Source organism: Echinops telfairi, unplaced genomic scaffold (genome assembly GCF_000313985.2).
Source record: "Echinops telfairi isolate 266 unplaced genomic scaffold, ASM31398v2 ScPeMD7_2;HRSCAF=8, whole genome shotgun sequence".
Lineage (NCBI taxonomy): Eukaryota > Metazoa > Chordata > Mammalia > Afrosoricida > Tenrecidae > Echinops > Echinops telfairi.
The window spans coordinates 59,575,901-59,586,413 of NW_022103898.1; the positions used below are offsets into that span (position 1 = coordinate 59,575,901).

The 10,513-nt window shown below is 41.6% G+C and overlaps 1 protein-coding gene across 1 annotated transcript in view; it reads right to left on the bottom strand.

Moving 5' to 3' along the window:
• Positions 1–10,513, bottom strand: part of TRHDE (thyrotropin releasing hormone degrading enzyme) — a 528,098-nt gene that overhangs the window by 387,309 nt on the left and 130,276 nt on the right. The window lies entirely within an intron of this gene.

Below are 10,513 nucleotides of genomic sequence, written 5' to 3' on the forward strand. Positions count from 1 at the left end.
ATCAGTGTGATGACCGGAATTACAATGCCTGAGAGTGCTGTTGGAACCATTGGAGTGGTGTCTGCAGAAAGCAGGCTAACCTTTCTTCCAAACTAGCACAACTCAGCATCAAGCCTGCTGATCCGTGACTACGCAGGCACGGACGAGTGTCTCATGGCGGTTCTCTTCCAGACTCGGCGGGCCTGGGCAAGCTGGCCAGGACTGAGCGCAGAACGTGTGCCATGCTCAAAGAAGAATGCTGTTTCTGGGTAAATCAGAGAAGACCACATTCAAGAACATGCTTGCTAATTCCTGAGTTGGCCATGGTAGCTGCAGACCCTCTTGCACAAGGATGGAACTACTGATCAAATGTCTGGCCATGGGGCTCTGGGTGACAACCTTTTGTGGACCTCTTGGCCTCTACTATTCTCCTACTTCTTTTTGGACCTTTTATCTTTAATGCCCTTGTTTGTTCTGTCTCTCCAGGCTGGAAACTGTGAGGCTAAGATAATCCTGGAGCCCAGCCTGTGGCTCAACCACCGAGATCAGACTACTACCAGGTTCCACGCAGATGCTGCCCCTCAAACCCTTGCCCAAATAAGGGATAGACGTAGTGGCAACCGAATCAGCTCGGCTCTACATCTGTGTTCAGCATGAAGTAGCTCAATATGGCTGACCTTCACCTCTCAACTGCTGTGGTAACTACATAATTTCCCGTCAACGTGAAGATAGATAAACGTGTAGGCTGGAGTTTAGTTTGTCAGTGAGGTCACAGCCTGATGGTGACTCCTTGTGTCATGGCATTCTCATACTGAGGGTCCTGGAAACCTCTCCTTCTCTCTCTGCCTTCACCCTTCCTGCTGACCCGATGGCTGCCAGAGCCACGGTCAGTGGATTCACACGACTTGGCACCCACCGGCCCGTGATCTTCCTGCAGTCTGCATCCCTGCATGTGGCTGCATGAGCTAAAGAAGGACTCTGGACTCTAGTTTAAGATTTATGCGCGAGAGTTGGACTGGGCTGGGATGTTTGCTTGGTATAAAGCTCTTTCTTACACATACGAGTGTCACAGGATTGATTTCTTTAGTCAACCTGGCCTAACAAAACTCCCCAAAGAATTTGCATGGTATCACTTGAGGATGAGGATGTTAGCTGGAAAGAGGCTGGCAAAGGGAGCAGAGGCAATGATGGCAGGCACATGGCAGGTATCGAAACACAACGGAGAGCTAGAGACGTGTTTCCTCACTGGCCTCAACAGCACAAAGGAAAGAGAAGGTCAAATAAAATGCATGTTTGGAAAAGACAGACTAGTCACACTACCCCCACAGTGACTGCGTAAGCACTTGGGTTGTGAGCGCAGAGAAGAGGCCAGCATGAAGTCCAGGTGTGGGGTGCTGGGGTGCACATGCCTAGAAAGAGGAGGTACACTACAGAAGACCAGTCGATAGCAGAAGATCTATCCGAAACCAGTCGACGGTGGGAGGTCCACCATAAGCAAACCGTAAGGTTCAGCTCCACATCTTGCCAGGCCATTTAACCTAAGGGCCCTTCGGATTTCCTTTTCAATGTATCCCCTTCAATAAACTCACTCTTTGTGTCAAAGCCTTTTCTCTGGTTCTGTTCTGGATTTTCTCTCTTGCCTAAAATCTTTCTTGCGAGTGAGACAAGAACCTAGTCTGAGAAGGCTGGAGACACTGAGACCTTCTCAGTAACACAAACATCAAAGACATGTTTAGATATGTAAGCATGTAGGAAGCTGGTAGCATTACCCTCATCATGCTGATATTTTTCCAACATTTTTTTATATAAGCATTAAGTATGTAAAAGATTACACCTTCCCATAAGGCAGCATGCATGTCCTGTCCATCATTTTTCCTCCCTCCACATCTACCATTAACTGTAGACAAGATAACGGTTTCTATATTCAACATCAGAGTTTTCTATACTCAGAGTTTCTGTATTCCTTTGTGCAGTATATTTTCAATTAATGTAATATTTCTCCTCCAGTTTTACTCTATATTCTCAAGGTCTTTTCAAAAACAAATGAGAGCCCCTGCTTCCCCACATCTTCATTAAATGTTCTATTTTGATTTTTTTGTTGTTGTTAATCAATGCGCATAAAAGTGTCCTAAAGCTAATTGTAATTTCTGTCCTCCTGGTAATAAGGTGACCATCGGTTCAAACGTTTCTAGGCTATTCTAGTTTTTTCTTTGCAGACTGCTCTGTTCCTTTGCTTATTCTTCCATCCTATCATTGATCAATTTCTCATGATTTGGAGTAGTTCTTTGTATATTCTGAAGAATAATCATTTGCCAATATATGATTTGCAAAAGCCCTGTCCCAGACTGAGCTAGCCTTGGACATTATGTTGCAGATGATCAAACAGGTTTTTATCCCTTTATTTTAAACTTTGAATGTACTCAAAGATCAAAAGGTCCCTTTAGGGTTTGTGCTTTCTGGGTGTTTTTAAAGAAAAATGCTCTTTATTTCACTGTTCGCAAAGCCAAAAGAAAACGTCTCTCATATTTTCTTCTGAAAGTTTAAACTTTCACTTTTCAAAGTCAGGGGTTTAATCCATATGGGATATATTTCTGTGAGTTGGAAAGTAAAGATCCCATTTTATTCTCCTTAATGTGTATAGTCGTTGTCTTAGTACTATTTATTGAGAAGTCTGACCTTGCCCATTAATTTTAATGTTCTTTTCTCATGACCATGTTCCCATATATAATAGGATCATATTATTTTTCTTTGTTAAGTATGGCCATCAGCAAGTCAATAAAACATTCTTTATCACCAAAAGTAAGTAATGTAACATAAAGATTAGTGGGAGCAATGTGCTATTCTTATTTTTTATTATTTTTATAATCCAGAAACTGATTGTTGATTCCAATTCATGCTAACCAGGTGTGTATGAGTAGGATTTTCAATGGCTAATTTTCTGAGGAAATAGATCAATAGACTTTTCTTCTGACCTTTTGCATCATCCAGAATTCCTGGCTGTTCTTGTTACTGTTAAGTGCGACTCACAGTAATATTATGTGCAACAGAAGGAAACAGTGCCCAGACGTGTACTTCCTTACGATTGTTGACACGCCATTGCAGCCACGAGAGCAGTCCATCTTCTTAAGTCTCTTCCTCTTTGTCGCTGACCCTCTACATTATCAAGTATGGCGTCCTTTTCCAGACAAGTGGCCCTTCTGGCCCCTTTGATAAGAAGTAGTGCTGTCCAAAGGACTGTAAATCATTTAATCCAAAATCGAATGAGGGATTAATATCTGAGCCTAAATTCAGAAGGCTATGGATGACAATGGGAGCCAAAGATTCATTTGTGGGAACTTCATAGGTCTGTGGTGAACTCCCTCTATCCACAATTGAGGGATGAGAGGGAAGTGGCTGTTAAATGGAGTGCATGGGAAAGATGAGTATAGAAAGATCAAAGGCATAAATCTGATTGGAACACTTAAAACTTTGTCAGTTGATCTCCCCTCTGATGCATGCTGGATCTGATCTGGTTTTCAACAATTTCTGTACTTTTGTTTTGTTTTTGTTTGTTCATATTAGGGTATATCTCAGAGGTGTTATGTCACTGGAGGTTACTCTAATAAAGTTTTGTTATATGATTTTCTGTGTTTTGGTATATGAGACCCAGGTTTGATGAATCTATGAGGACAGCAAGTAGATTAAGAGTTTCAGGGGGTGGAAGGTAAAAGGGAGATGATTTTAAAGAGTCCAGGGAGAAAAGAATGTTTGGAAACGGACTTTGGTAGCCATCATACACTTCTGCTTGATGTGACTGAACTATGGAATATGATACACCTATTAACTCTTAATTAAGAAAACAAAGAAGTGGTGCTGTTGGGTACGTGGTGGACTGCTACCTGCTAGGTAAGCAGTTCAGACCCAAAATCAACTCTGTAGAAGAAAGATGAGCCTATCTATTGCCATAAAGGTCTACAGCTCCTGAAACCCTATAGATAGGGCCGTCATGGGTTGGAATTGACTTGAAAGCTGTGGGTTGGGGTTGGGTAGGTCCCTCATGATAACAAGTTCAAACTACATGACTCTAAGGGAGAATGGAAGTGCCACCCTCACTTCTGAGGAACAGTCAGGCAGATTTGTTTGTTCTTCTGGTAGAAAGAACCAAAAAATTGGTATGTCCAATTTTCTTCACCAACACCTTACTTCAAAGGCAGAGATTCTTCTGCTGCCTTCATGAAGCGTCTTCTTCCATGAATTTAAAATGAATTAAAATATCCTGGCTTAACTCAGGCACACATTAGTCCTCACAGTGATGTCTTTGATTTTTAATACTTCAAAGCAGTCATTTGCACCAGATTGGTCCAATGCAGTAAACCATTTGATCTATTGGCTGCTGTTTCCATGGCAACTGATTATTGATCTCAATAAAGTGAAAGACTTAACAACTTCAAGCTTCTGTCCATTTTTCACAATGTTCTTACCACGTTTCTGTCCGTTTGCCATATTGTGGTGGCTTGCATGCTGTTGCAATGCTGAATGCTCACCTGTATATTACATAAAAGCAGGATTAACCACGGTGAGCAGGTTTCAGCTGAACTTCAAGACCAAGAGCAAATTATAAAGAAAATATGGGCACTCAACTTCTGAAGGATTAGCCACTGAAAAGCTTATGAATAGAAATGGGACATCACCAGACATCACCAGTGCTGGAAGATGAGCCAGTCAGGTTAGCAGATACTCAAAATACAATTGGGGAAGAGCTGCATCCTCAAAGTAAAGGCAGCCATGATAATGTAGGTAGAGCTAGGCTTTTAGGACCTTCATTTCTGGAGAGGCATTACTTAAAATGAGAAGGAAAAAAACCCTGCTAATATCCAATAACAATCGAAATGCAAAGTGAACGAAGTGTAAACCTAGGAAAAATGGAAATCTTCAAAGATTAATTGGGATACAGTATTCATTTGATCTGTTTGAAAGACTGTGCCTTGGTTCATTTTCCAGGTTCAACATAAGAATAATGAAATTTCCTGGAATTCCAATTCTTTTCAGTGCTATCCATAATTTTCTATGATCCACACAAATGAAAGCCTTTGCAGTGTCAACAAAACACAAGTACACATATGCTGACGATTTTCTGTTTTCAGCCCAGACCCATCTGACATTGGCGATGCTACCCCTCACTCGTCTTCTTCTGAATCTGGCTTGGATTTCTGGCCGGAGCCTATTGATGTACTACTGAAAGTGTTGTTGAGTAATCTTCATAATAATTTTACCCACATGTGATTTTAATATTGTTCAATAATCTCAGTCAGTTGACCAAGAGGCTGACTTCCAAATTTCTAGGCCTAGTGCTTTATCAGCTTGTTGAAACATTTCCATTGGTGTTTCATCAATTGCTGCAGCCTTGAATAAGGAAGAGAGAAGAAAAATTGATACAACTGAAGTACAGTGCTGGTGAAGAATACTGAACATACCATGGATTTCCATAAGAACAAACAAAGATATCTTGGAAAAAGTACAACCAGTATGCTTCCTAGAATCAAGGGTAGCAGGATTTCTCCTCACATACTTTGGACATATGATCAGGAGAGACCATCCACTGGAAAAGGAAGCCATGCTTCCTAAAGTAGAAAAGCGAAGAGAAAGAAGATCCTCCATGAGATGGATGATACAGTGGCTGCGACGACAGGCTGAACCATGAGAACAATTGTGAGGATGCTGCAGGCACGGTCGCATCACCCTGTTGTGCATCGAGTCACTATGAGTTGGAAGTGACTTGATGGCACCTGAAAACACACAAGCTCACAGTTTCGCTCTCACAGACTTGAAGTTTACTTCAGTTTCAATCTAAACTTGATTATGGACAATTGATGTGCTACAGTTACTCTTGCCTTATTTAGAATTTCTCCATTATCTCTTTTCACAGATGTAGTCAATTGGCTTTCCATGTACTCCATTTGGGAGGGTTCAAATGTATAGTCACTATTTATGAGGGGAAAAATACATATATGAATTGATTGATCATGCAAAAATCCTGTCATGTGATCTCCAGCTTCATTTCTTAATTCCTTAGGATTTTGTAAGAGTTTTAAGATCATTTTCTGCACTTACATACAATGCCCTATTAGAAATTTTGCTCAACTCTCATCGAAGGTATAGGTTAATTTTACATCCTCAAGATATTAGAGCTCAATATGATTACCCATGGAATACTGCTCTTTAATGGCCATCTTTGTCCTACTTTAAAATTTTATCATTTCCTCCACATAAACTTCCCATATATTATATTCAAGTTTATATTCCATATATACTTCCCATACCTTATGGTTTGCTGTCACTTGGATTGGAATTTGAAAAAGCTTTTTTAGTTACCTTCTGGTTTGCTGTCACTTGGATTGGAATTTGAAAAAGCATTTTTAAAATCTATTACTACAGATATTAAATTCTTGTTGATTTTTTCAAAGTGACTGAAACAAGTCAAGGTTCTGTGTTGCTTTGCTTTCCTCGGCTTCTTAGAAATAACCTTTGGAGAAACTGTGGAGCCTTAGCATTCCAGGCCACACTTGATGATTGGCGGTGGCCCATGGGGGCTGGCCATACCAGCAACCATTCCCTGGGAGGCTGATCTCCACTAGCACAGAAAGCCTGATTTAGCTTATCAAGGTGAACGCATCCATAAGAGTCTGTGACCCTAAGACACAAAGGGCGTTCTGGCGGACAAGGACATCAGCTCTCAGAGGCGGCATACGTCCCTTGGGAATTGTCCATTGGGAGCCTCCAGGCCTTGCCCTGGGCCTCTTTTTGCTCATATCCTTTATAGTAAAAAACAAAAAACAAAATGTGTGTTGCAATTATAGGAAATCCTCCATGTCACCCTAAGATTCTGTGAATTATTTTGGCAAATTATCAAACCTAAAAGAACAAAGGGGCAGTAGGAGCCAGCAGACCGGAAGTGCGGGAATCCTATGCACTCCCAAGCTAGTGGCTTACATCCTACAGGAGAAGTGGGAGAGAGCCCAGAATCGGTAGTCAGCAAAGCAGAAGGTTGGGAAATAATGTGAACTCCGTAACATCGCACTTGCCATCTGCCTGTTTGGCAGTCCGAAGAGTTGGTCATATTTTACTTTGTGAGCTCTGACCCCACTCAAGGTGGCTACAACCAGTGTGTCTGTAGAATGCTGTTTTCCAATCTGTGAGCTCGGACCCAGCTCAAGTGCCTAGGATCAGAGAGAAGCCCCTGTGGGGCTCTGGCAAATAGACTAGAGATATGAGAAGGTAAGGACTGGACCAATTGCCACATTCTGGAGATTAGATTCATGCTAATCCTTACCACACATTGGCCATAATGGTGGGTTTTATCCTTTCTTAAGCACACTGTAAATGTAAACGTAGGAGCTCCTTGCATAGTGGATCATGCATTGGTTTGCTAACTGCAAGGTGAGTAGTTTAAATCACCTGAGGCTCCAAGAGAGAGGGATGAAGCCTTGGGTCCCCATAGTGATTTACACCCCTGGAAATCCACATAGTTAGTGCCCCTCTCTCTGATAGGGTTGCTATGAGTCAGAATCAACTCAATGACAGAAAGTGAGAGACAGAGAACAGCAGACAGAGAGACAAAAAGAGAGAGAAAGAATGTAAATTTACTGGGATACAGAGTCTTTGTGGATACAGTCTAATGGAGATGAGATCATACGACACCCAGGCAAACCGACAGCCAATGCCTGGTGTCCTTACAAGATCTGGAACAACAAACACAGAGGAGGCATACAGTAAGAAAGGCCTTATAAACATGGAGGCAGAGGTCTGTGTGCTTCAAATAAAAGTACAGACATGCAAGATGGTATGAACCCTCCCAACCTTCCCACTGCCAGTGAGTCCATTCCAAGTCACAGGGACTCTATGGAATAGACCAGAAGTGAACCACAGGGCTTCCCAGGTTGTCAGGTAAACCCTTCTGAGGAGCAGACAGCTCCTTTGAAACAGTGAGTTACAATCACTGACCCGGCAGCTAGCAGCCCCTTGTTTAACCCACTGAGACACCAGCACTCTAGAAATCTCAAGCAATGAAAGAAGGAAGCAGAAAAATGTATGTTTAGAGCCTTCACAAGGAAATAGCAACCTGGCAACATGTTCATTTTGGACTTTCAGCTGCCAGAACTCAGAAAGGAAAAAAAAAAAGGATATTGTATCTGTTGTTTTCAACCACCCAGTTTGTGATAGTTTGTAACACCAGCTCTACGAAATTACTCCAATCACCACGATCTTTTACTTTTACATCTCTTTTTTTCAGTTTTATTTGGGACTCATACAACTCTTATCACAATCCATACATACATCAATTGTGCAAAGCACATTTGTACATTCACTGCCCTCATCATTCTCAAAACATTTGCTCTCCACTTAAGCCCTTGGCATCAGCTCCTCATTTAGTCCCCTTTCTGTCCACTGACCCCTCCCCCATGAACCCTTGATAATTTATAAATTTTGTCATATCTTGCCCTGTCCGACATCTCCCTTCACCCACTTTGCTGTTGTCCGTCTCTGAGGGAGGAGGTCACATGTAGATCCTTGTAATCAGTTCCCCCTTTCTAACCCACCCTCCCTCTACCCTCCCAGTATCGCCACTCACACCACTGGTCCTGAAGGGATCATCCGCCCTGGATTTCCTGTGTTTCCACTTCCTATCTGCACCAGTGTATATCCTCTGATCTATACAGACTTGCAAGGTAGAATTCGGATCATGATAGTGTGTGTGGGGGTGGGGGTGGGGTGGTAGGAAGCATTTAGGAACTAGAGGAAAGTTGTATTTTTCTTTGTTGCTACATCGCACCCTGACTGGCTCATCTCCTCCAGGAGAACCTTCTGTAAGGGGATGTCCAGTGGCCTATAAATGGGCTTTGGGTCTCCACTCCACACACACCGCCCACATTCACTATGGTAAGAATTTTTTGTTCTGATGATGCCTGATACCTGATCCCTTAGACACCTTGTAATCGCATCAGCTGATGTGCTTCTTCCATGTGGGCTTTGTTGCTTCTGAGCTAGATGGCCGCTTGTTTACCTTCAAACCTTTAAGACCCCAGAGGCTATAACTTTTGATAGCCAGGCACCATCAGCTTTCTTCACCACATTTGCTTATTCACCCGCTTTGTCTTCAGCAGTTGTGTCGGGAAGGTGAGCATCACAGAATGCCAATTTAATACTTATACCTCTGTAAGAGATTTTGAACCCAGTACTTCTCTTTAGAGACACCACCCTAGTCCTGGGACCCCATCTCTCACCTGGTCACCTACAGTAATTTCTCACAGTCATTCCATCCACTCCTCATTATATAGCCAGAAGTTCTTTGTAGATGCAAATTTTGATTATGCAACTTCTACCTTTATTTGGTCCATTTGCTCTCAGGTTAAAAGGCTATGAGGTCTCTGTGATCAATCTCTAAGCAGTTACATGTAAACAACTCACCTAAAATGCAACATTTCCCCAACCTCTCTATTCCACCCCACAGCCCCTTTCTAATGAACTTTGTATTTCCAATCCTTCCTTTAGGAAACCCATTTCTGGAATCTCAATCTCGGTCACTGTTTTTGTGTGGTTCTTGTTTCATATGCATGATGGAGAAAAGATAGCACAATTGCAGCCAAGTGGCGCCTTCCGCTTGGTTGTGAGCTATTTAATTAATGCTAGTTGCCGCAAGAAATGATGAATGCTCCCTTTTGTATCCCAATGCCTAGAATTGGTACAAAGCAGGAACTCAATTATTACTGGTCAAATGAATGAAGGAGTGCATGAATGGTGTCTAGAGGTTCAATCTCTATATTTCCACCCGACTCTGTAAATTCCTATCTTAAAATATTTACCATCATTGGTATACATCAATTTTCCATTCAATTTATCCAACTAAATTATGAGTCTCTAGAGGGCAGGAAATATAATTAATATATGCTTAAATATCCAGGATCTGGCCTACACCCTCTTGCACTATGTAACTTCATTATTAGGAAAGAATTGTGGGAGGAGATTAGGATTGGATTTCCCTGTACCTAGAACATAGTGATCTTCATTCACCTTTTACTTATCTGTGCACCTGCTAACTCTCAGGTACTGATTCAGACACTAGGGACAGAACAGTAAACAAAACCAATTAAATATCTGCCCACATTAAGTTTATTTTTCTGTTTCATGGTTTATTATTGATTTTACCCTTTATTTCATATTCTCAACATCATTCCTCTCTTCTTGTTGGCAACAACTCCTATGTCTTTCCGTTGCAACCTCCCATGAATGTTTTTACATAACAGAATATCCAGAAAAATACATAACAGTATTTTCAAGTGTATGTTTGTGTAAGTTTTTATAAACAGTATTGATATAATCTAATTTCCTTTGATTACTTTTCTTCATTCAAGTAAGGTTTGGATCTAACCATACATCCAGATATACAATCTAGTTCATTTCTTCTGACCATGCCTAGGATAGCTTTATCTGAATAGACCAAGGTGAGTGATCAGAGATTAACATGCCAGATTTGTTTCACAGAATTCTGATTACTTCC